Source organism: Narcine bancroftii, chromosome 6, assembly GCF_036971445.1.
Source record: "Narcine bancroftii isolate sNarBan1 chromosome 6, sNarBan1.hap1, whole genome shotgun sequence".
In the NCBI taxonomy this organism is placed as follows: Eukaryota; Metazoa; Chordata; class Chondrichthyes; order Torpediniformes; family Narcinidae; genus Narcine; species Narcine bancroftii.
The window spans coordinates 38,745,326-38,771,212 of NC_091474.1; the positions used below are offsets into that span (position 1 = coordinate 38,745,326).

At 39.7% G+C, this 25,887-nt stretch overlaps 1 protein-coding gene and 1 long non-coding RNA gene across 6 annotated transcripts in view; one reads left to right on the top strand and one right to left on the bottom strand.

Moving 5' to 3' along the window:
• LOC138735961 (EF-hand calcium-binding domain-containing protein 5-like) overlaps positions 1-25,887 on the bottom strand; it is a 217,460-nt gene that overhangs the window by 146,144 nt on the left and 45,429 nt on the right. The window lies entirely within an intron of this gene.
• LOC138735967 (uncharacterized) overlaps positions 11,664-25,887 on the top strand; it is a 31,282-nt gene continuing 17,058 nt past the window's right edge. Inside the window, exons 1-2 of the long non-coding RNA XR_011340037.1 lie at positions 11,664-11,854; positions 12,559-12,634. This is a non-coding gene — a long non-coding RNA (uncharacterized lncRNA). The remainder of the gene's footprint in view (positions 11,855-12,558; positions 12,635-25,887) is intronic.

The following is a 25,887-nucleotide window of genomic DNA, read 5'->3' on the forward strand; positions in this document are numbered from 1 at the left end:
ACTATTTATTTAAAGTATTACAGAGGTTCAATCTACCAGAAAAATATATTAATTGGATTAAAGCATTGTATAATGGACCGTTGGCGAAGATAACAGTAAATGGATATGTATCGAGCCAATTTAAATTAAGTAGGTCAACTAGACAGGGATGTCCATTATCCCCCTCTTTGTTTGACTTAGCAATAGAAACATTGGCAGAACTGATAAGAACAGAAAATAAAATAAAAGGGATAAAAATAAAAGAGGAGTATAAAATCAGTTTATTTGCAGATGACATCATAGTATACCTAACAGAACCAGAAATATCAATAAAAGAATTACATAGGAAATTGAAGGAGTATGGAGAAATATCGGGGTACAAGATCAATGCAAATAAAAGTGAAGGGATGCCAATGAATAATGTGGATTATATAGAATTTAAAAAAGAATCACCATTTAAATGGCAAGCACAAGCAATCCGAATTACCAAATACCAAAATTGTTATTGACACAAAACAAACTAATCTCTTTTACAATAGATAACCTTTCCTTTAGAGAATGGGAGAGAAAAGGAATCAAAAGAATAGATAATTGTTTTTTGGTAAATAATTTATTAACATTTGAACAGTTGAAGGACAAATATGGAATAACTCATGATACAATGTTTGCATACCATCAACTGAAAGCTTATTTAAAGGATAAATTGGGAAACAGATTGAGATTACCAGAAGGAAGCAGCTTTGAATATGTGATTACAGACACAATGATAATTAAAAGATTTATAATGAACATGAACATTAAGCTGCAAGATAAAGAAAATGATGAAATAAGCTATAAACCTAAACAAAAGTGGGAAAAGGATTTAAACATAAAGATAAAAAATGAAGCATGGGAAAAGTTATGTTCTGGAACTATGAAGAATACAATAAACACAAGGTAACGCATGATACAGTATAATTGGTTACACAGGTTATATATAACACCTCAAAAGTTAAAAGAATGGGATCCAACAATTATCAGATAGATGTTTTCGCTGTAAGAAGGGAATGGGAACAACAGTACATGCAATTTGGGCATGTACGAAAGTGAAAAAGTTTTGGGAAGATCTAATTCAGATATTAAATAAAATCACAAAAAATAACATACCAAAAAATCTAGAGATCTTTCTTCTAAGCAACATAAGAAGTAAGGAATTAGGCCTCAAATTGGATAAAGCACAAAAAAGGTTTATTATGATAGCCTTAGCAGTGGCAAAAAAATCTACAATGTCAACTTGGAAAATGGAAGAGAGCCTGAGAGTACTGCAATGGTACATGGAAATGAATAAATGTATTCCATTGGAAAAAATAACATATAATTAAAAAAATAAAGTCACATTATTTGAACAAATTTGGGAACCATACATGGAACATAACAAAAAGGGCCTACTGTGGACCTCCACCCCCTAAAATGATAAGAAGACAAAAAGACTTGATTCAGTGTGTAAAAGTAGATGACACATTTTTCTTGTTTATTTTTCATTGTGTGAAGATATTGTTTTATGGTTTTATTGTATATATTGAATATTTATGGATTTTTGAGGGGAGTTGGAAGGGGGAAGGAAGGGTGGGGGGGGAAGGGAGAAAATGCCACTGTGTATATTTAATGAGAAACGCTTGTATCTATTTTGGTTGATAAGGTTCACAGTGTGAAAAATAAAAAAAATATTTTAAAAAAATAATGTCAAACTGAATTCTGGATCTTAAAAATATGCAGATTCCTGGAAAGAAATTATGAATAGTCAGGCATCTTCTTTTCATTTAATGGAACATAATAGGAATTAGACTGGCAGATATTTTTGTTAGTTTTCAATATGTTGAGAGTAGAACAGTCTGGTAGAGACTGGTGCACCAACAATTGCTAGTGGCTTGTTTATCCAACCCGTGTAGTGGGAGCCCCATGCATACCACAGAATTGTGCACAGCCACAGCAGTTTAACAAGAAGATTACCAGAGCTCATAGCCTCCAACATTGTCCCAGTCCTCCAGCTACAAGCCAGGCACCAGCAATTAGGAAAAGCGCGCGAATAAGAGCCCGCACTTTTTATGACATCCGACACCAGAGGCTGAAAGGTGGCATCACTACCGCATCCCAGAAAAGCTCAATGTGAAATGCGCAGGGGGAACAATAAAACCTGTGGTTAAGCACAATAAAGGTATTGATTGAAGGTACTGATTCGTGACTATACTGTCTCCAGTGTCATTTATTGCCACTTGCATAAGGTAGTGCCGTCAGATAGGCCACTACATAATTTTTGAGACCCCGACAGGCCTCAGCTACACTGAGTTGCGCATGTCTGACATGGACGAGCAACTGATGACTTCAAAGGTGGAGGTTGACGCAGCCTCGCTGGCTGCAGCACCGGTGGTGATTAATGCAGTAGCAGTTCATCTGCCTCCATTTTGGTTGGATCAGCCATGTAGCTGGCTGCGTTGCCTGAAGCGCAATTTGTGCTTCGGAACTTTTCATTCGAGGACATGAGATTTTGGCATGCTGTGAGTGCATTAGACACTATGACCACAGCAAGGGTGAGTTCATTCATCGATAACCCGCCAGTGGACCAGAAGTACACCAAATTCCAGAATTTTTTGCTGGAAACATTTGAGCTTTCTCGTCATGAATGGGCTATAAGAATTTTGAATACGCAAGAACTGGGGGACCATAGTCCATCCCAGTTAATGTAAAAGCTGGTATCACTAGCCACATGCCATATGGATTGCTTTCTTTTTGAGGCAGTTATTATTGAAATTACCAGTGCATGTGGCAACGGGAATGGCACACATGAGTTTTGCAGAGCCACATTTGGTAGCAAGAGAAGCCGACCAACTTTATGGCCTTCCACAGGCTAACAGAATGCAGGTGAAGCCCATCTATGTGGCTGAGTTATCCGAGCCCCCCAAAACACCAAGACCACCGGCATGTGCGGCAATACAGCGACCACGTCCTGATCAAGGAAACAAAAGTTCCAGATACTGTTTTTATCATCGCCGATGGGGTCGCTCTGCCTATAGATGAAAGATTCCTTGCACTTACCCAGGTCCACCATCACGTCAGGGAAATGGATCTGCCGTTAGTGGCCTTGGTTGTTGGCACAGAACAAGGTCTACTTTATTTACATGATGTGATTTCGGGGGTGGATTACTTGATAGTTACGGGGGCTGAGTTCAGTATTGTTTCCCTGACACCGTTTGAGTTAGCACAAGGTGCACGTATTCCACCGCTTTCAGCAATTAATGGTACCATGATTCCTACTTTCGGAATGAGGAAGGTCACAATACATACGGGTTCAGTGGTATTCTACTGGAAATGCATGGTGACCTCAGTAGGTTTCCCCTGTTAGGTGTGGATTTTTTGAGAGAGCATGGTCTCTTGGTTGAGACCAAGACCAACAATTGCTAGTGGCTTGTTTATCCAACCGGTGTAGTGGGAGCCCCATGCATACCACAGAATACATAAATGCCATCTGATAAACATGGCTAACTTCCAAAGTTTGCCCCTTAAAAGAATGCGTCGTTCTTTCCACCAGTAAGAGTTCAGGCGATTCAACAGAATGCATACACCTCGATACTTAGAGTTCCCATGACTGTTGATGACTAATTTTCAGGATAATAAGCCGTGGCATGGTGTATATCATTATATTGATACAACTGGTCCACCTGTTTATGCCAGGGCTCATAGGCTTCCAAAAGACAAGCTTACAATTGCAAGAACAGAATTCGCAGTAATGGAGGAATTAGGGGTGGTATGCAAGACCAAAGGTCCATGGGCTTCACCCCTTCACATGGTGCCTAAAAGCTATGGTGGTTGGTGGCCATGTGGAGACTACAGGCAATTGAACGATATAACCATTCCCACCACTATCCAATCCCTCATATTCAGGATTTCTCAGCAAGGTTGGCTAACGCTACTATATTTTCCAAAGTAGATATAGTAAAGGGATACTATCAGATTCCGATTCACCCTGAGGATGTTCCAAAGATGGATCTTGAAGTCCTTAACTCCCCTTTGGTCTCTTTGAATTTATCAGAATGCTGTTTGGTTTGAAGAACGCAGCCCAGATGTTCAAAGGTTGATGGACGTTGTCACTAGGGACTTAGAAGGAACCTTCATATATTTGGATGACATCCTCATAGCAAGCCCTAATGAGGAATCGCATAAATGACACCTCCATCTCATGTTCGCTAGATTGAAGGATTTTGGCCTTTCAGTCAACCCCGCAAAATGCTAATTCAGTACAGCTGCAATTGATTTTCTCGGCCACAGGATTTCTCATACTGGAACTATACCGTTGCCGACAAAGTGATTGCCATACACAATTTTCCCCAGTCTCTTACTTGGAAGGATTTGCAACGATTCATAGGAATGGTTACCTTTTACCATCGTTTCATTAGAGGAGCGGCAGCCGTGATGCGCCCACTGTTTGACCTATTAAATAGAAAAAGATCAAATATATTGCATTGGGATGAGGAAGCAGACATGGCTTTCGAAAGAACCAAGGATCCATTGGCATCCGCAACAAGTCTTGCCCACCCAGATCACAAAGCGTCCCTCTCACTAACTACAGACACATCCAATCATGCAATTGGTGCAGTGTTGCAACAACATGTAAAAGGACAATGGGTGCCACTTGCATTTTATAGCAGACATCTTCAACCTACAGAGATGAGATATAGCACATTCGACCGAGAATTACTGTTGTAGTATTTGGCGGTGCGCCATTTCAATTACATGCTGGAGGGTCGAGTGTTTACAGCCTTTATTGATCATAAACCCCTCGTGCAGGCCATGAGTATAATATCTGACCCTTGGTGGGCGAGGCAGCAACACCAATTGTCATTCATCTCTGAGTTCACTACTGACATTCGGTATGTTGCCAGTTTTCCCAATCCGGTGGCAGATGCCCTACCAAGACCAACTGTCTCTGCAATCCAAGGTGGAATCGACAGGATGAGGAGGTACAATCCTACAAAACCGCCGTTACAAGTCTCCAGGTTGAGGAAATCACTACTGAGGCATGCGGTCCCACACTCCTTTGAGACATTTCTACAGGACACCCTATACCCATTCTACCAGTTAGCTGGCGCAGGAAGATCTTCGATGATATACATAATCTTTCGCATCCTTCCATTAGATCTTCCATTAAACTAGTGTCAAATCGTTATGTGTGGCGTGGGCTAAAGAGAGATGTCACCCTGTGGGCCAAAACTTGCCTTCAGTGCCAAAAGGCTAAAATTCACACACACACATGTGTACCGCCTGAAAGATTCTCCACAGTGGATGCAAAATTTCAGCACGTTCACGTGGACGTAGTTGGACCTTTGCCAGTCTGTCAGGGGATGAGGTTTTTTATTTACTGTTGTTGACCATTTTAGTCATTGGTCAGAGACAGTCCCTATGCAGGCAGCAGACACTGAGACGTGTGCACGGACCTTTATTTTTAATTGGGTTGCACGATTTGATGTACCTAGTCACATCACTTCAGATAGAGGTACACAGTTTACTTCCCACCTGTGGACACAGATTTCAAACTTCTGTGGAAGTAAATTACACCACCCAACCACCTATCATCCTCAGTCAAATGGACTTGTGGAACGGTTCCATAGGCATTTAAAGTTGGCACTTAAGGCAAGACTGCAGGGGCCAAACTGGATAGACGAATTATCGTGGGTGCTATTGGGAATATGTACAGCACTAAAGGAAGGATTGCCAGTTTTGACTGCTAAGATGATCTATGGAACTCCACTATCCATTCCAGGTGACATACATTTTGGTAGTGACATAAATCAGACAGCTGACTTGGATATTTTACATCTTGTGAGAGATAGCAATAGGGCAAAACAACCCTTTCCCTCGGTTTTTCACGGGAGCTCCAAACATCAGGTGCCACACGACCTACTAACTGTGGAATTCGTAATGGTTAGGAAAGATTAGAAAAGCTCAGCATTTCAATGCCCAAATGAGGGGCCCTTTAGTGTAATCAGGAGAGAAGGTGTAGTATTTACATTGGACGTAGGGGGCCAAGAGTTTATGTTCACAATTGAACAACTGAAACCGACACACACTGACCTTTCAAGACCAATCTCATCACCACTGAAACGTCCCAGAAGACATCCCAGGCTGAACTACCAGAAGGAACCTGCATCTGGCAGCCATGATTCTGGGGGGGAGGTGGTGTAGTGGGATCCCCACGTGAACAACAGAATCGCATGCAGCCACAGCAGTTTAGCAAGTGCATTACCAGAGCGCGTAGTCTCCAACGATGTCCCAGTCCTCCAGCTACAAGCCAGGCACCAGCAATTAGGAAAAGCGCGCAAATAAGAGCCTGCGCTTTTTATGGCACCTGACACTCGAGGCTGGAAAGTGACATCACTACCAGAAGACTCAGCGTGAAACACGCAGGGGGAACTATAAAAGCTGTGGTTAAGCACAATAAAGGTACTGATTTCTGACTATACTGTCTCCAGTGTCATTTATTGCCACTTGCGTAAGGTAGTGCCGTGAGATAGGCCATTACACCTGTTATATTATTGCCATACACAAATATTTTGATTGGATGCTTATCACCTATTGCTCTACCTAAACAGATTATTATTGACTTAACAAAGGAATTCATGAAAATTGAGTACTGTATAACATGAATATTTCAGCAGATTTTTCAGGGTTATTAAAAAGATGTATTTCATTGCCTTATTATCACTCTTAATACTTTTCTTTACAGTTAACCATCTTGAGAACTGATGATTTCTACTGTAAGGAATTCCAAGCTATTTCTGATAAGTAGTCTTACAGTAATTAGAGATTATAATCAATGTTTAATTTCAGCAGTAGAACTTATTATTTCTACTGTGCTTTTCTTATAGAAATTCCACATTGTTTAAAATATTTTAAGGAAATCCATTGATGATAACTATTAAAATTATTTAACATTGATTGTCATCTTTAATTAGTGTAGACTACTTATCAGAAATAGCCGTGCAATTCCTGTCTTAAGTAGAAATAGCATCTGACGGAAACAAAACTAAATATTGTTCAGGGTAATTTGCTTTAATACAAATCTGCAGTCATTTTAAGCAACCCTATTCTGTTCTGCTCCCCTACACATGTGTTTCCATTTTAGCCATACACAAGTGGCTAGTGTATTCATGGGTATGTTCAAAATCTAACTCCAATGGCACCTGGTACCCATCTGTTTCAAACAGGTTTCAGACATACTGGTACCCAAGAATAGTGTCGTAACATTCCTAAATGACTATTGATCAGTGGCATACATATCCACAGTTATGAAGTATTTTGAGAGGCTGGTGTTGAACCATATCAGCTCCTGTGTGAGCGAAGACATGGATCCATTCCAATTTGCCTTCTGTTTATGGCAAATGCGATCTCAATGGCTCTACACAAATCCCTAATACACCTGGACAACAAAGATGCGTACTTCAGGTTGCTCTTTATTGACTACAGTTCAGCATTCAGCACCATCATCGCTTCAAAACTAATCCTCAACCTCCAAGATGTGGGACTCAGTACCTCACAGAGCAATTGGATCCTAGATTTCTTCACGTCCAGACCACAATCAGTGTGAATTGGCATCCCCTCCACAATCTCCATCAGCTCGAATACCACAGGTTTGCATACGTAGCCTCTGCTCTACTCACTATACACCTATGACTCTGTGGGTCAGTATGACAACACCATATGCAAATTTGTTGACAATACTACCAGTCGTAAAAACACAAAATGTTGGAGAAGCTCAGTAGATCAAAGTGTCCTTTATGTAGCCAAGGCAAAGATACATAACTGACATTTTGGGCTTGAGCCCTTCATCATGGTATGAAAAAAATACCAGCAAGCATCCAAACAAAAGAGTAGGAGGGGGGAAGGTGGTGTTGCAAAGGCAGGTGATATGTGGAGAAAGGAGGGAAGGGACAGCAGCAATAAAGGGGGAGAGGGCATGGCTGGGCTATGTGGGTGAAAGAACTGGAAAGACAGAAATAGTGGGGAGGGTAAAGAAAAGCCAAGTAGGTTTAATGGAAAGCAGTAAAGTCAATGTTCATGCCATGTGGCTGGAGAGTGCCCAGATGGACAATAAGGTGCTGCCCTCCAATGTACGGGAGGTCAGGGTGGGACAGTACATAAAGTAATGGATAGACATGTGAGCGCGGGAGTGTGAAATGGTTGGCCACTGGAAGGACACTGTGGTTGCGAATGGAGCAGGGGTGCAGAGTGAAGCATGTTCCCAGTCTGCGATTGGTCTCTCCAATATAGAGAATCCAACAAAGGGAGCTCCCCCCCCCCCCACCCCCGAAAGCTGTAAATAAGTACTCTGGATGTTTAAATGAAGTGCTGCTTTACTTGAAAGGCCTGTTGAGGGTCCCAGACTGTGGTGTGGGAGGAGGTGTGGGCACAAGTGTTGCACCTCCTGTAGGCACAGGGAAAGGTGCTGGGGGTGCAATGAGTGAGAAGGGATGAGTGCATGAGGGAATTGCAAAGGGACTGGTCCTTGTGGAAGGCCAAGAGGGGAGGAAAGGGAAAAATGTATCTGATGGTGGGATCCTGTAGTAAGTGCCAGAAATTCTGGCAGATGTGTTGGATGCGGAGGTTTGGTGGGGTGACAGGTGAGAATAAGGGGGATTCTATGTTAGTTGCTTCTGGGGATAGAGAGGGCCAGAACAGATGAGTGGGAAATGGAGGAGATGCAGGTGAGGGATGATTTGATAGTAGTGGAGGGGAGAAGCCACATTTGTGGAAGAAGGCAGACATTTAAGAAGCTCTGGATTGCAAGACTTCATCTTGGGAACAGATGTGGCGGAGATGGAGAAATTGAGAGAAGGGGATGGAATTATTGCAGGGGACAGGGTGAGAGGAAATATATATATATATATATCTATATATATATGTGTGTGTGTGTCAGTTACATAGAAACATAGAAGATAGGAGCAGGAGTAGGTCATTCGACCCTTCGAGCCTGCTCTGCCATTCAACGAGATCATGGCTGATCTTAAAGTTCAGTACTCCATCCCCGCCTTCTCTCCGTAACCTTTAATACCCTTATACTGAAGAAATATATCTAATTCCCTCTTAAATATATTTAATGAACCTGCCTCTACTGCCCTCTGTGGCAATGAATTCCACAGATTCACCACCCTCTGGGTAAAGAAATTCCTCCTCATCTCGGTCCTAAATGGTTTGCCTATTATCCTCAAACCATGGCCCCGGGTTCTGGATTTTCCCATCATTGGAAACATCCCATCTGCATCCATTCTGTCCAGTCCTGCCAGAATTTTATATGTCTCTATGAGATCCCCTCTCAATCTCCTAAACTCCAGCGAGTACAATCCCAATTTGTGCAATCTTTCCTCATAAGTCATTCCTGCCATTCCAGGTATCAGCCTGGTGAATCACCTCTGCACTCCCTCCATTCAAAGTTTATCTCCTGAGTTAGAGAGATCTCGGAAAGGGAGAGTGTTATTGGAGATGGACCAGGTGAGTTGGAGATTGGGGTGGAAGTTGGACACAAAGTGGATGATAAACTCATTGCAGGTGCATGAGGTAGTTCCGATATACCGGGGGAAGAGTTAGGGGTCTTGCCCGTGTAGGCTTGCAGTATGGATTGCTCCATAAAGCCTATAAACAGGCAGGTGTAGCTGAGATGCCGGCATTTTTTCATACTTTGATAAAGGGCTCAAGCCTTAAATGTCAATTATGTATCTTTGTCTTTGCTACATAAAGGATGTTGACCTGCTGAGTTTCTCCAGCATTTTATGTTTTTACTTCAATCCTAGTGTCTACAGAATTTTATGAATTACTTCCTTTTCATACTACCGTAGTCGACTGTAGAAAAAGGGTGATAAGTCAGCATCATACCAATACCATAGTGAAGAAAGCACATCCCCGCATCTATTCCTTAGGACTTTGCAGAGGTTTAGTATGTCATTGGAAACGTTGGCAAACTTCTACAGATGTGCAGTACAAAGAGTCCTGACTGGCTGCATCACGACCTGGTAAAGGTCAACAATACCTCTGAGCAGAAAGCCTGCAAAACATAGTAGACACAGCTCAGCACATCGCAGGCAAAATTCTCCCCATTATCAAGAACATCTACATGGAATGCTGCCATTGCAGAGCAGCAGTAATCATCAAGGATCCACACCACCTTTCACGCTTTGTCCTCCCTGCTGCCATCAGGAAAGAGATGCTGCAAGACTCCGACTTCCAGGTTCAACCATCAGACTCCTGAACAACAGACTCATTCAAAGACTCATTTAAGAACTCTTCCGTTGCTCATTATTACTGAATATTTATTTTCTGTATTTGCACGATTTATTTATATTTCTTTTGTTTACATTTCTTTATTTTGTATATTTTTTTGTGACAGTAAAAGAATCTCACGGTGTATCTGACGTATGTACTCTGACAATAAATTTGAACGTTGATAAGCTATAATATATTTAATGGCATCAAATTCAGTGCTTTACTTCTCTTACTTCAAGCGTTGGAAGATAACAAAAGATTTCTTCTTGTGGCATTGCATTAACCGAAATAAAACTTTGAACTAATTTGGAATAAAAGTATATCTCAAAATATAGTTTATATATATATCTGCGAGTGTTGAATAAATTTCAACAAGAAAGGACAATTTTCAAATTTATTAAGCAGGTGGAAACCGGGAGTTCGTGTTTTCAGCTCCAACTCAAAACTGTATACTTATTTTCTAAACAGCCCGATTTATTAGCGCAGATGTTTTAGAAGCATTTTTTGGAATGCCCAAATTTGGAAAGACGTCTTCCCCAAATCTTGGACAATGTTGTGGTGTTTTCTCTTTAAATTTGCATGCAGTTTGTATTATCAAGTCTTTCTGCTTTCCTTCCAAATACAGATCTTTGCAAAAAGACTGAGCTTCTTGCAGATTGGCCATTACACGGGGCCGCAGCAAAGTGGGCAACAGGGAGTACGTGTTGTCGAGACCGGTTTGGGTCTTGTCCATTGAATGTTTGGTGGTTCGCAAGAAGGGATGGTACTTCCGTGAATCGGATTGTCAGGTTGTGTTCTCCTCGCCTGTAGGTCTAATGTCTTCCAAGATGGTGGTCCTTGTTTATTCTCTGTCCTTCGATCTTCTCTTCCATTTGCCTTGAAGGGTTGGGTGGGCATCTGAGCACTGGTCTGGGACTTGGGGTGAGGTCTGGTCTGAGATCCAGATTCCTGTGGTATCTTTCCCAAGCCGCTTTGTCTCCTGTCTTTTTCTCGGTTTCTGAGCTTGTTCCCCTGGATTAGGATAGTTTGATTATCGGCCATGCTGAGAGTTAGAGAGTCTGGGTCCACATCACCAGGCAGCTCAAATTCATTCGAAAACCCATGAAAATTGTACCGAACCTCCCCATCTTTAGTCTTGATCTCGTCGACGTGTTGTCCAAATACATTTACTCTGCTGTCCTTAACGGTCGCGTTCACTTTGTGCTGAACATCGGCGTCTTGCAAATTGACAGCTACCAGATATTTGTTTGGTGGGTGGGCGAAGGATGCGTGTCCTTTCCCTGCTTTTTTCTTTGGCATGTTTCTCCCAGTTTATTTTTTGTTCCAAGGCAGTGCGGAGCAGCGAATTACAATGTTGTACAATTCACAGGCTTACAGTTGTCTGAAAGCGACAGTGCGTCTGCTGACGCCACAGAATTGAAAAAACGTCTCTGACACCTCTATGATGAAGTTATTGTGCAGTTATAGGGCCAATAATGCTTGCTATTTGCAGCAAACTTTTGACGAGGTCTTGAGGTAAAAATAGAAATTCAAAATCTCCTGTCATCGTGACAAAGAATTAAGTTGTTCCGTTCTCATAACCATAATGGTAAGAGTATGTCATTCATCCCCTCCAAGCTGCTCCGCAATTCCAAAAGATCATGGGTGATTTTCATTCACCACATGTCCTATTATTCCTTTAATTTCCCGCCCCTCCCCCCTCATCTATTGATCTCTGCCTTGAATATACCTAGGGGCTAGTATTCTATTGCACTTTTGGGTACAGGATTCCAAGGATTTACTATCTGATTTACTACCCTCTAATTTCTGGCCCAAATAGCCAACATTTTTGAGATTGTAATGCCGGATTTAGATAGGACAGTCATGCAAAATATTCCTTGTATCCACATTATTAAACTGCATAAGAATTCTGCATTCATAGATGGATCAGCTCTCCTTCTAACCTAGACAATTTACTCTCTCCTCACAGGTTAACTTCAGTCTCCCTTTCCCATCCCATTTCACTGGTGAACATTCATTACATTCTCTCTGTCACAATTAGAGAGACCAGGGTTCATCACAGCATTCCAGAAGCAGTTTCACCAGAGCCCTATATAGCTTCAATAAAATAGATTTTACCCTTGTGCTCAAATTCTTCACAGTTAGATAAGGTTGTAAAGATAGTTTTTGGCACATTTGCCTTCATAAATCAGTAATGGGTACAAAAGTTGGGATGATATGTTGAAGGGGTTTAAGACACTGGTGAGGCCAAATTTGGGAGTTCCTTATGCATATTTGATTGCCAACCTACAGAAAAGATAACATTAAGGTTGCAAAGAAAATTTACAAGGATGTTACCAGAACTTGAGGAGCTGCGTTATGGGGAAAGGTAAGGAATAGGTTGGGAATTTATTTCTTGGAGTATCAGAGAATGAGGGAAGATTTGATAGATCTTTACAAAATTTTGAGGGGTAAATGTAAGCAGGTTTTGTTCCACTGCATTTGGGTGAGTGACGAACTAGAGGAGGGGCAAAATGTGAAATGGTTAAGAGGAACATAGTGGAAAACATCTTCACTCATGTAGTAGCAAGAGCTGCTTGTGGAAGTAGTGAAGCTTGGATCAGCACATAGATGGGAGGAGAATGTGCTGTAGTGTACTATTAGTTGTACTTTGCTTTCCTAATTGCTGTATCTATCTTAATATGTGCAAGAATACCCACATTGTTTTGAAACTCTGCCTTTCTAATTTGCTACCAGAATGGATGACCTCATTTTCTTCACATTAAACCTTCTTCCCACTGTGAATCCCTACCTATCCACTTAACTGACAATACCTTTCTGAATTCTCCTCATGCCCTACTTAGCCTTGTACTAGAAAAATATGAATACATTGCTCTTGATTCTCTCGAATTACTGATAGAGATTGTGAACAACTAGGACATTAACATCAATATTCTGATAACCCTTCAAGTCCCTGCATGTCAACTTGAAACTGGCTTGTTTATTTCTATTCTCTATATTCCACTTGAAAACCAATTCTCAACACACACCAGAAGATTAACTTAACTTGAAGATCAATACAAAGGAGACTCTGGAATCTGGAGCAACAATCTGTAGAAGAACTCAATGGGTGAAGCAGAATTATTAGAAGAAAATGAATGGTTAATATTGATTAATCTGTTTCTCTCACTAACTTTGCTTGACCCACTGAGTTCCTCCAACAGATTGCCTGTTGTGTGATCACCCTAATCTATTGGAACCACTCCAAAATGTATGGAATTTTGGAAATTGACAACCACTATTTCCATAGCCAACACCATCAAAAAGTTGGAAGACACGTTATCAGATTCCATCGAGCTATTGACGTTCAATTCATTAATTACTTCAACATTATTTTTTCTATTAATGCTGATTTCTTTAAAGCCTTTCACCTATTTTTTAAATTGTTTCTATGAAATATTCTGTGTCTTCTTCCATGAAGACAGATACTATTTTTTTTCTCTGTTACATATTCCATAATATAATTTTGCTTATTCATTCTGTGAAGGACTCAGATTAAAGTTTTGTTAATTTATTTTCCATGATAACTTTTACAGTCTGTTTTCAAGTTTCTTTACTCTGCTTCCCTTTCAATTTTTAGTCCTCCTTTCTAAATTCTGAAATATCTCAAATCCCAACTACTTTTTAAAAAAAACATCATTAGCTTTTTGCTTTGATGTAATGGTATCTTTGATTTCACTTAATATCCAGATGGATTATTTTCAGTTAGTTTTTGTTTTATTTCTTAAAGATATACATATTATAAATTAAAACTTTAAATGTTAGCCTTTGCTTTTTTTTGAATTTTATTTAAAGTCAGCACATATATAACAATTAATGAAAATCATATATTTCATTGTTAAAAACTTAATTAAATACATATTGATTTATATAAAGAAAAAGAGAAAAAAAAAGAAAAAACTACAGAAAAAAAAACATCTAAACCCGACTCATCCCTCCCACCCAACCCCTACTAAAAAACATCTAGATTGGTAAAATATATAATAAACATAATTTATTATAATTGACTTGGACTGCTTCAGAAGACACTCAAAGATCCAAAAAAATTTCACTAAAAAACATTATTTATTTTTAAGGGAAGACTGAATCTGGAGGATTCAGAGGAATTATTCATAATTTCAAACCCAATGTTTGAGCATACAGGCTTCAAATATGTAAAAATACAGAGTATTTATCTCTCAAATTATATGTAATTTTTTTTCCTAACGTAATACAACTTTGAACCATTGTATGCCATCTTTCTAATGTCAATGAAATATCTGATTTGCAAGTAACAGCAATACATTTCCTTGCTATCACCAAAGTTAATTTAACAAATTTCAATTGAAAATCTGATTAAGATCATTTAGGAGTTATTTTTCAAAATTTCCTGTCAATAATAATTCAGGAATTAATGGAAAAACTCCACCCATAACCTGTTGTAAAAACTTACTAATAGAAATCCAAAAAAGTTTAACTTTTGAACAAGCCCATGTAGAATGAATAACAGTTCCAATATCTTCTCCACATCTAAAATATTGATCCGATGTATTCAATTTCCAGCTATTCAATTTTTGAGGTGAAATATATAATTGATATAAAAAATTATAATTAAGTAATCTATATCTTACATTAATTGTATTAAACATAACTTCTTTACATAAATCTTGCCAAATTTGTTGATCTTTTGATACATTTAAATCTTGTACCCATCTTTCTTTTGACCTAAATAAACCTAATTTAGATGCTTTTTCTGGTAACATCATATATGCTATTGAAATAAACTTTTTAACCATTTCATCAACAACTGTTCTAAATCTCTAAGATCTTTTAAAACCATATCTGATCCTAATTTCTCCCTTAAATAAGCTCTTAATTGAAAATAACAAAAAAAGTTAATTTGGTGGAATATCATACATAATTTTTAACTGATCAAATGACATCAATCTACCATTTTCATAACAATCCCCTATTTTAAAAATTCCTTTAATGTACCAAATATTTTAAAAAGCATTACCTTTTGAAAAAATTATGAGGATTAATTAATGGTGTTTTTAACGACAAAAGACTTTCATCATTTTCTAACTTAATCTTATTCCAAACATTAATCAATTGTTTAAATAATGGAGCATTTCTGCCAGTAACCATTAACCTTGGTTCTCATTTATAAATTCCTCAGGTATAGGTTCTCCAATCTTATTTAATTCAATTTCCACCCATGATGGTTTGATATTCCCAAATAAAGAAAAAAGAAACCTTAATTGTGCTGCTTTATAATAATTCTTAAAATTAGGAAGCTGAAATCCACCTAATTCATATCTCCATGTTAATTTTTCTAATGATATTCTTGCCAACTTATCTTTCCAAAGAAATTTCTTGACTTGTTTATTTAAATCCTGATTTTTTTTTTAATACAATTAACCCTTCCAATTAAAGTTATAGGAAAATTTGTCCACTTTTTAAAATCTTCATTTATTTTCTTAAATAATGGAATATAATTTAATTTATACAAATTTTTCAAATTATTATCTATACGTATTCCTAAATAATTAATCCCAATATCAATCTACTTAAATTGAATATATTTTTGACATTGTGAATAATCACCCTGTACTAATTCCATTACCTCACTCTTATCCCAATTTATTTTAAAACCTGAAACTCTTTCCATAATTTATCAATTGTTTATAAAGTCTAGGTAGTGATAATTGTGGTTGAGTTAAATATACCAAGACATCATCTGTGAATAAACTAATCTTATGCTCGGTTTGATTAACCACAAAACATTTCAATTGCTGGTCCAAATGAATCATTTGTGCAAGAGATTCTATAGCCAAAGTAAACAAAGTTGAAGATAAAGGACATCCCTACCTACTTGATCTAGTCAAATTAAATGATTGCGATATATGTCCATCTCCATTAGAGATTAATGAAACTACTTTGTAAATTGGAGGCCTGATTTATAGGTTAAATATTAAATATTAATTTAGAGATATACACACACATATGATATTGTGTTGTGAAGAGTACTTCTGAAGTAATCCTCTTTATTTCCTATATCTATTTTATTCTTTCTATTTTTATTATTTTCTTTATCTTTTGTTGGGTTTTAGGTGGGAGGTGGGCAGGGGATTAAATACAATGTACTTTATATAGGAGTAATATTTGATGTATGCATTTACAATTTTGTAATTGACAGTTTTGTGGATATTCTTATTTATTTATTATCAATTATGTATTAATCAATAGTATTGTGATATCTTCTTTAAGTAATATTGAAACTCATCCCCACCCTGTTCCTGTCACAACTATAACTATGTTTCTGTGAAACATTAAGCTGATAGTCCTGGCCTTTCTTTAACTATATCTCAATAATGGCTACAATATCCCTTCTTCTGTACTTATCTATGCCCAAAGTTCATCTGATTTTCTTGTCAGGTTTGTTGCAATAAAATAAACACCTACAAAGTTTACATGTCTTCCTTCCACACTTGTCCTCCATCATGTTGTTCTGTTTCAACACACTTCATTTGGCTTTCTCATTATGCTTAATCTTTTTAGTCCCTCTCAATCTTGGATCCCACTCCCCTGGAAGGTTAGGTTAAAGCCTCCTGAGTGAATTATAGCAAGTTCATTATTCGGAATGACTACTCCACTACATGTCAGAATGGGTTGACTAGCTGGATTGCTCACAAAACAAATTTTTATCTCAGCAGCTTAATATATTTCAGTAAACCTGAACTTCTGGGCATCTATGGTTAAGTTTTTTGTCCACTAATTTATGCTCTTTTAGTCCCAGTTGTACACAAACTTGTTATCATAATTAAAAGCAAATTATATTGTCTTATTATTTTTAGAATAATTGAAAAGCACAAGATAAAAATAAAATGGAATTGAATAATAGAGGTGATATAAACATTGCTGAATCTCTTGCACATTTGCTACTGGCATCCAGTTAAATCAGGAAATGCACCCAGTAATGATCATATGCCTATGATTAAGACTTAGGCATATGATTAAGAATAGTAATTAAGTACAAAACAGCATCGTAAAGTATACCATTGTGAGGAAGAATTGAAGTTACTGCTGGATAAATTCTATAGGCTGAAGTAATCTTTTTTACTGTTTTCCAGTGACATCATATTCCCTGCAATGCATCTGATATCTCAGAGGTCCTCACATTATTAAAAAAGCAAATTTCTATCTGAGTGAGGTCATAATAGCTTAGTTATGTCCACTGAAAGTATAGTTATTTCCTGAGATAATGGGTGAAATAGCAGTAAATAATGTACTCTTTTTAATTTTAAATTTAGATATACACCATGGTAATAGGCCTTTTTGGCATACAAGCCTATGCCACCCAATCACATCCAATTGACCTACAACCCCACCGCCCCGCCACCGCTACTTTTTGGAGGGTGGGTGGAAACCGGAGCACCCTGAGGAAACCCCTGCAGACACGAGAATGTACAAATTCCTTACAGATAGCGTAGAGATGATGAAATAAGTTAAATGTTAAATATTCTCTAAAAATTCTATTCATTGTTTCCATTTACAGAGAAAGCATTTTATGTTTATCATCAGTTTAATAATTGGTAGAAATAAAGAGTGAACTTAACTGACTTCTTTTTACAGAAAACTTTTGTGATATCTCAAAGAATCTTACATTTTTATGAGAACTTCAGTATTTTTGAGCAGAGCAAGCTCAGGTAACAGTCAAGATTTCTACAACATCAAGAAAATAGTTGCACCGATTTTGGGCAGAAAATATTTATAATAAAAAGAAAAAAAAAGTTTAATATGTCTTTCATAATCATAGGATATCTCAAAATAATTTTTGCCAAATAAAGTAATTTTGAAAGTGTAATCAATGAAATAAGCTAATAAAAACATAAACATGGCTGTACCAACTGTCGGCATTGTGAAATATGACATCACATTGTATTAGTAGTGCAATGCTATTATACGTAGCACTCACAATGTGGGTTAGGACCTAGCCAGGTTGGTTTTCCAAAATTGATTGAATCTTCCTGTTTCCCTATATTCTGTTTTTAACCAATGAACTATTTTAAATAGTAATTTAATAAAGAATTAAATTCTTTGATAGCTGATCCTAAAAAGATATTTTTCCTCATCATTCCCATTCGTTGTTTGCCTTTTATTAATGCATCATGACCCTTTCTCCTCTCTTCTATCTGAGTTCTATCTCTTCCTCTGAAATCTAAATGTGATGAAATGATAGTGGCATGGTTAGCATAGCAGTCATAGTGCAATGCTATTATAGCACCTGCAATCAGGGCTGGGGTTCAAATCCCACGCTATCTGTAAGGAATTTGTACATTCTCGTGTCTGCTGGGGTTTCCTCAGGGTGCTCCGGTTTCCACCCACCCTCCAAAAAGTAGCGGGGCCGGTGGGGGTGGGGGGGTTGTAGGTCAATTGGATGTGATTGGGTGGCATAGGCTAGTATGCCAAAAAGGCCTGTTACCATGGTGTATATCTAAATTTAAAATTTAAAATTCAGTCAGTCGGAGTTAGCAGTGAGTCTGTACAGACTTTTGGTCAGCATTCCAACATAAATGGCACTTTCTACTGGCACCCAACAATGTGAACATGACTTAGAAACCAGTTTTTAGCAACAGCTTACATTTAATTGTAACGTTTTATATCAAAAAAATTTTCAAATACTAACTGTGAATCACCCAACCAAAATAAGCCAAATAGGAAGTTATCCCACGTAACTAAATAAAACGTATGGGGAGGGCAACGGTTCAAGTTTCTGTCCTATAGAAATAGGAGGTTTATATTGAAATAAAGGTACATGAGGGATTCAGCAACAGATGGCTGAGGAAAGCTGGAGAGGTGTAACTGTGGAGCTTCAGAGCTGAGAGAATATGTGGCCAGAAAAGCTTGTGTTTAAAAGATTTTGAGATTGTGAACAGGCAAGAATTAATTATTTGGAACTATAAAGAAAATGTGTAGGTGCAATAAGAAAATAGGACCAGAAAATTCTTGGCTGTAACTAGATGAATGAAAATGCCTCTCAGATATCTGGTAGAGGATGGCAAAAAGGATGAGGAGGTGCAGTGTGGTTTTAGTCAGATGACTTTGAAAGTAGCCAACCCGCTATGGCGGATCTGAAAATATATCAGAACTGTCAAACAGAGTTACATGAGAGATGAGCATTCATTTGGGAGGCAACAATTTGGAGGATAGGAATTTGCAGATGGATTGGAATTTACTAGTTGGGAGGAGTCATGGATGTTTCTGAAGAATAGTTCTGTGACAAGATCTTTGAAAATAAGCAAGTTTGCATCTGAGGGAAAGCAACCAATTAGTTATCTACTATTGGTAGAGGGCATGGGGTGAGATGCAGAATCAACAGTACAGTGATCAGCACTTTTGTGGGAATTGGGCAATGCATACAGAAGATAAGATCTCAGAAAGATCAAAAAGATTAGGAATGGAGTAAGGCTGTGGCTTTGGTACAAATATCAGATGAGTGGCAGATGATGAAAACTAAAAAGAAACTGCAGATTTTAGAAATCTAAAGTGCAAACAGAATGTGCTAGAAATACTCATCAAGTCAGTCTGTATCCTTGGGAAAAAAAAGAGTTCATATTTCAGATTGAAGATCCAGGGAAATGAAATGTCTTTGACCTGAAATTTTAGCTCTATTTCTCTTCTTGCCAATGTGGCCTGATCTGCTGAGAATTTATACATTTTCTGTTTTAATTCTGACAGCAGATCATGGACCCAAGACATTAATTCTGTTTCTCCTTCACAGATGCTACCTGACCAATTAAACATTTTCTGTCTACAAGGTTGAAAAGTTGACATGATCATAAAATTGTAGGAATGCAATAAGCACAAGACTCCTAGTCAAATTAGTCAAATTTCCCAGTCATGATGAAAAGGACCCTTGAAATTTACTTCATTCTATTTTCCATGATCCCTTGAAATTTATTTGATTATGATTCCCACACACTTTTGAAATTCACCTCATTCTACATCCATGTTTCCTTGAACCTTACTGGGCTGATTGGAAAATGTATTATTCCATTGTGTAACAGCTGGGAAAAACCAGAACCGGGGGCCATAGTTTAAGGATAAGGGGGAAGTTTTTTAGGACTGAGATGAGGAAAAATTTCTTCTCTCAGAGGGTGGTGGATCTGTGGAATTCTTTGCCATAGGAAGAAGTTGAGGCCGGTTTCTTGTCAATATTTAAGAGTAGGTTAGATTTGACCCTTGTGGCTGCGGTGAATGTCTGCCAAGCTGTCTGTCTCCCCTCTGGCAAGCCTTGCTGTACTAACATTGGCTGTGCATTATCTCTACTGTTAAGGACACTTCCCTTGGATATAACTGTATATGCATCTATTGTCTTTCATTATTGTACCATTAGTTTCTGCAGAATGTACAGCCAATGTTAGTACAGCAAGGCTCGCCGGAAGGGAGACAGGCAGCTTGACAGACATTCACCACAGTCTCCCCCCAGCAGAAGAAGGGTTAAAATCAAAAGGACAGCTGTTAGGAAAGACTGAAGCAAGCGATACATGGATACCATGTTTGGCCTTGAGATCCTCTAACAGCCAAAATATGCCAGTATCTAGCAAGCAATCAAAATATAATGAGATGTTTTAAGAATATGTCAGCCTATCAGGTTGTTTATGAATTCTGGTGCTTCATCTCAAAACTGGTGGCTCCTTTGCAACTTTGGGAACTGGTACAGGTCCTGGGTCAGTAGTGTGGGATGGACTGACTTCGGGACCCACTCCAGAATCACCAGCGTGAGGCAGTGGAGCCTCAGCATGGCCATCTGAAAGCTGTCTAGGGGTCACAGGCTGGGGGGGTGAGTCCAACCTCTCAGGCTTACTCTGAGTAGGAGTGCGAGGAAGAGGCGAACCAGGGGAGGCCAGATCTCTTAGGGGAACAGTGTTAGTACACCCGTCTGGGAATTTAACATGAGCAAAGTTGGGGTTAGTATGCAGTAGCTGAACTGGTTGGACTAGGGGGTCCGTTTTATGCACCCGAGTGTGGCTCTTCAGCAGCATGGTTCCAGGTTCAGATAAACAGGCTGGCCAGTCCATCACAGTTCCTGATTTCCTAGGAAAGGCAAACATACGTTCATGAGGTGTTTGATTTGTTGCAGTACACAATAAAGACCGAATAGAATGTATTGCCTCAGGTAGCACCTCCTGCTACCGGGTAACAGGGTAACCATGTTGTTTTTAAAGCAAGATTAAGTCTTCCAGACTGTAGCATTAGCCCTTTCAACCTGCCCATTGCCCTGTGAGTTGTAGCTCGGCTGGTGACAATCCCTTTTCATAGCAGGGCTTGCTGCAGTTCAGCGCTCATGAATGCTGAACCTCTATCAGTATAAATGTAATTGGGAAAACAAAAAAATGCTGAAAATTCTGTCAAGTGACTTACTGAGAGATGCTGACGAGACGTCAGGGCAGGGTATCACAAAGGGAAACCTGGAATATTTGTCAATTACAGTAAGGAAATATAAATTTTTGTTGTTGGAAGGTAACGGCTCTTTAAAATCTAAGCTAATCCTCTCAAAAGGTTGGGTTGCCTTGATGAATGCGGCCTCATCAAGTATTGAAGTATTGCAGTTTACATTCTGCGCAAACAGGAGAGCTTTTAGTCATTTTCCTGACTTCTTCCAGAAAGTAAGGAAGGTTGTTAGCCCTTATGTAGTGGAAGAATCTCGTGACTCCTGGGTGGCCCAGTCTGCTATGGATCTCTTTTAGCCCCTCCAGCTGAGCACCAGCAGCAGATCGTGACAATGCGTCAGAGGGATCATTTAACCTGCCCGGACTGTACTGGATTTCATAATTATAAGCTGAGAGTTCTATTTTCCATCTTATAATCTTATCATTCTTGATTTTACTTTTGTGTTTAGTACTGAACATGTAGGCTACAGATTTCTGATCAGTGACAAGAGTAAATTTTCTGCTGGCGAGAAAGTGTTTCCAGTAGCGAACAGCTTCAATAATAGCCTGGGCTTCTTTTTCAATGGCAGGATGTTTAAGTTCAGGTCCACATAACGTGCAGGAGAAGAATGCCACAGGTCTGCCCTTTTGATTTCTTCGATTTCTTCATTAACTGGGTTCCTGCCAAGGCACAATCTGAGGCATCAGTTTCCACTTGGAATGGGACATCCTCGTCAATGGACGAGAGTGCAGCTTTGGCAATATCAGCTTTAATTCTCTCAAAAGCCTTCAAGGCCATTGGAAAAAGAGGAAAAGATTTAGTGTCAAACAGAGGGCGTGCCTTCGTGGCGTTGTCCTGAACCCATTTGCAGTAGTTGGAAAAGAATCCCATACACCTTTTAAGGGCTTTTGCTGAGTTTGAGTGTGGTAACTTCTTAAGGGGGGTCATTTTTTCCGGGTTGGGGCGGATTTCACCCTTGTGGACAATGTAGCCCAGAATGTGTAGCTCTGTTGCATTGAACACACATTTGCCCTCGTTAAATGTAAAGTTGAGTTCTTTAGCTGTTGCTAAAAATTTCTTTAAGTTGTTGTCATGCTCAGCCTGTGTTTTCCCACAGATAGTGACATTATCCACATAGGGAAACGTACCCTGTAACTCATACGTCCATGATTATTGTTTGACCACATCGTTTTTGTCTACTTCATCAACTGGCACTTCAGTGGCTAAGGGGATCAAGGGGTTTGGGGAGGAGGCAGGAACCGAGTACTGATCAACCACAATCATATTAAATGGCGATGTAGGCTTGAAGGGCCAAATGGCCTACTCCTGCACCTATTTTTCTATGTTTCTAAGAAAAGTAAATTTAAAATATGCTGGAGAATAATACCCATAGTCTGAAAAATATGTTAGTCCACCACCACCAATTCCCAAATGTTCTGGATTAATTCAATTTTACTGTAAAAAGAAAACTGTTCTAATTTCTTTATGCTAATCTATGCAAGATTATGGCTACCTGTTTGTTCCCTCAATTGCTGAACAATGTCTAGAACATTGGGTTGTGGACCAGGAGGGTTGAAGTGAATGCCCCTAGGATAGAAAGCAGGGAGTCGTACACCATCTCAGCTGACGACGCTGGTAGGTCTTCTTTTGGTGCTAGGCAAATTCCTATCATTACCCATGGGAGTTTGTCCATCCAATTAGGGCCTTGTAGTGGTAGTGAAAATGTTCAATGAGGCTGTTTGCCTGAGGATGGTAGGCTGTGGTGTGGTGTAACTGGCTGCCACAGAACTTGGCTAGGTTGGCCCAGAGCGAGGACGTGAACTAGGCCTCTCGGTCCGAGGTGATTTGGACTCCAAAGCATGTGACTCAAATGGACAAGAAAGCTCTGGCGCAAGTCTTTGTGTCGAATGTGGGCAGGGTTATCGTTTCCAGCCAACTGGTAAAATGGTCAATTACTGCAAATAAATTCTGCCTACCTTGGCTCACGGGGTGCGGGCCAACGATGTCCATGTGCACATAGTCAAAACAGCACTGCATCAGGTCGAAACTCTGGAGCAGGGCCTTGGTGTATCTGTGCACTTTTGTGCGTTAGCAGTCCAAACAAGTTTTAATGCCCAGGTCTACATCATGGCACATGAACTTGTCAGACAGCAGGTGGACCATAGAATTTATGGAAGGATGTGACAGACCATGTATTTGGTCGAACACCTGCCATTGCCAGGTCTTGATAGGATGGGTCTGGGGAAACCTGTGGACACGTTGCACAGTAAAGTCGGGCTCCCCAGTAAAGGACAGAAATCACTAATCTTCAGGGTGGTGATGGCGGTCCGATAGGCCTTGACGTCCACATCCTTTGCATTGTCTTTGGCTAGCTGAGCAACATTGAGCCTTTCTGAGGTAGTGACGATGGCCGGTTTTGACAGCGCGTTGGCCACCACTTTGGATTTACCTGCGACATGGCGAATGTCCGTTGTATACTCAGAAATGTAGGAGAGGTGTCATTGTTGTCTCACTGATCCCAGATTTGAAACTTTGCTGAGGGCATGGGTGAGTGATTTGTGGTCTGTGTAGGTGACAAAAACCCTTCCTTCTAACATGTACCAGAAATGTACAGGGCCAACATTTTGCCGTTGAACATGCTGTACTCGTGTTCTGGTGTCCGGAGATGTTTGCTGAAGAACGCCAGGGGGCGCCACTGTTAATTGATCTTCTGCTCCAGCACCATGCTGACTGCTCTGTCCATTGCATCTGTTGTAAGGTCAGGGGTGTGATGAATTTGTGTCATGCTGTCAGTCTTTCGCTGTGCTTCGTCTGCTCTACTGACATTGGACGTGTAGTATCTCTACCACTAAAGACTTGCTATAATTGTAGCTATAACTGTGTACACACCCATTATCATTCATTATTGCATTATTGTATTACTGAGTTTCTACTAATAAAAGCCATGATTCCTGTATAACGACACAGGCTTCGATTTCTTCATTAACTGAGACTTCAATTTTATTAGTAGAAATGGATGCAGCACTCAAGCCAGAGTGGCTGATGATCGACCAGTCTGCCCCAAGGGCCAGAGAAATCTTCAACCACTGGAATACTTGTTTCAATTATTACATGGCTTGGAACAACGTGTTCGATGAGAGGATACAGTGGGGCCACCTGAACTCCTTACTGGGTGAGATCCCTTTTGCTGTAACTCGAGGAGCTGCAATTCTGGCCATAGCTGGGGAACGACAGATCCGCTTATTATGCAGCGCCGCAGAATGTGGTACTTGCCCAGCACCAGTTGCTGACTAGACAGCAGAAACATGGGGAAAGTGATGCTGCCTCTGAACTGGCTCTCGACTCGTTGGCAAACGAATGCGATGTTGAGGCAGTCAATGTGGAACAACACCGCAATGCTTTGAAGCTGGATGCTTTTGTCAACGGAATCGAATCCAGTTACATCCATCAGAAGCTATTAGAAATGGAACCTCTGACCTATGGCCAAGCAGTCACGCTAGCCAAAACCCTGAGAAGTGCTATGCAGTCCAGTGAAATACTGGAAACTGAAAAGGAAACACCCAGGAGTGCTGGGGGATGAAAGGACAAATACCTGGCAAATGTTACTTCTGTAATAAGAGCTGGCACCCCAGATAGAAGTGTCCAGCTCGATTCGCTACTTGCAGCTTCTGTGGGAAACATTGCCACTTTGCTAAAGCATGTAGGGCGAAAAATACTCCAACTGATAAGAAGAAGAAAAGCACCAAGAAAACTGGAAGATGACTGTGAAGGGGGGGAATCTTCAGACGAGCCCACTGAATCAACTTCAAGTGATGGCGAGGTGAGATCAACACAAAGTTCCCCTGTGATAGCTCAATTGACTGTAAAGCTTGGGGTTTGTTATGGACTGGAACGGTCGACTATGAAGGAGGAGGTGAATGGTGAGACTGTGGATTGCTTAATAGACTCCGGCAGCACTGACAACTACATTCATGAAAAGGTTGCTAAAGCCTTAAATTTGCAGAGATATCCAGCGAACCGACGGATATCGATGGCTTGTAGCGAACTTAAAAAGACTATACGGGACAAGTGTAAGGTTACTCTGAACTTGCAGCGACATTGTCTTTCTGATGTTTGGCTTTTCGTAATGCCTGATCTCTGTGCTCCCATGTTACTGGGGTTGGATAT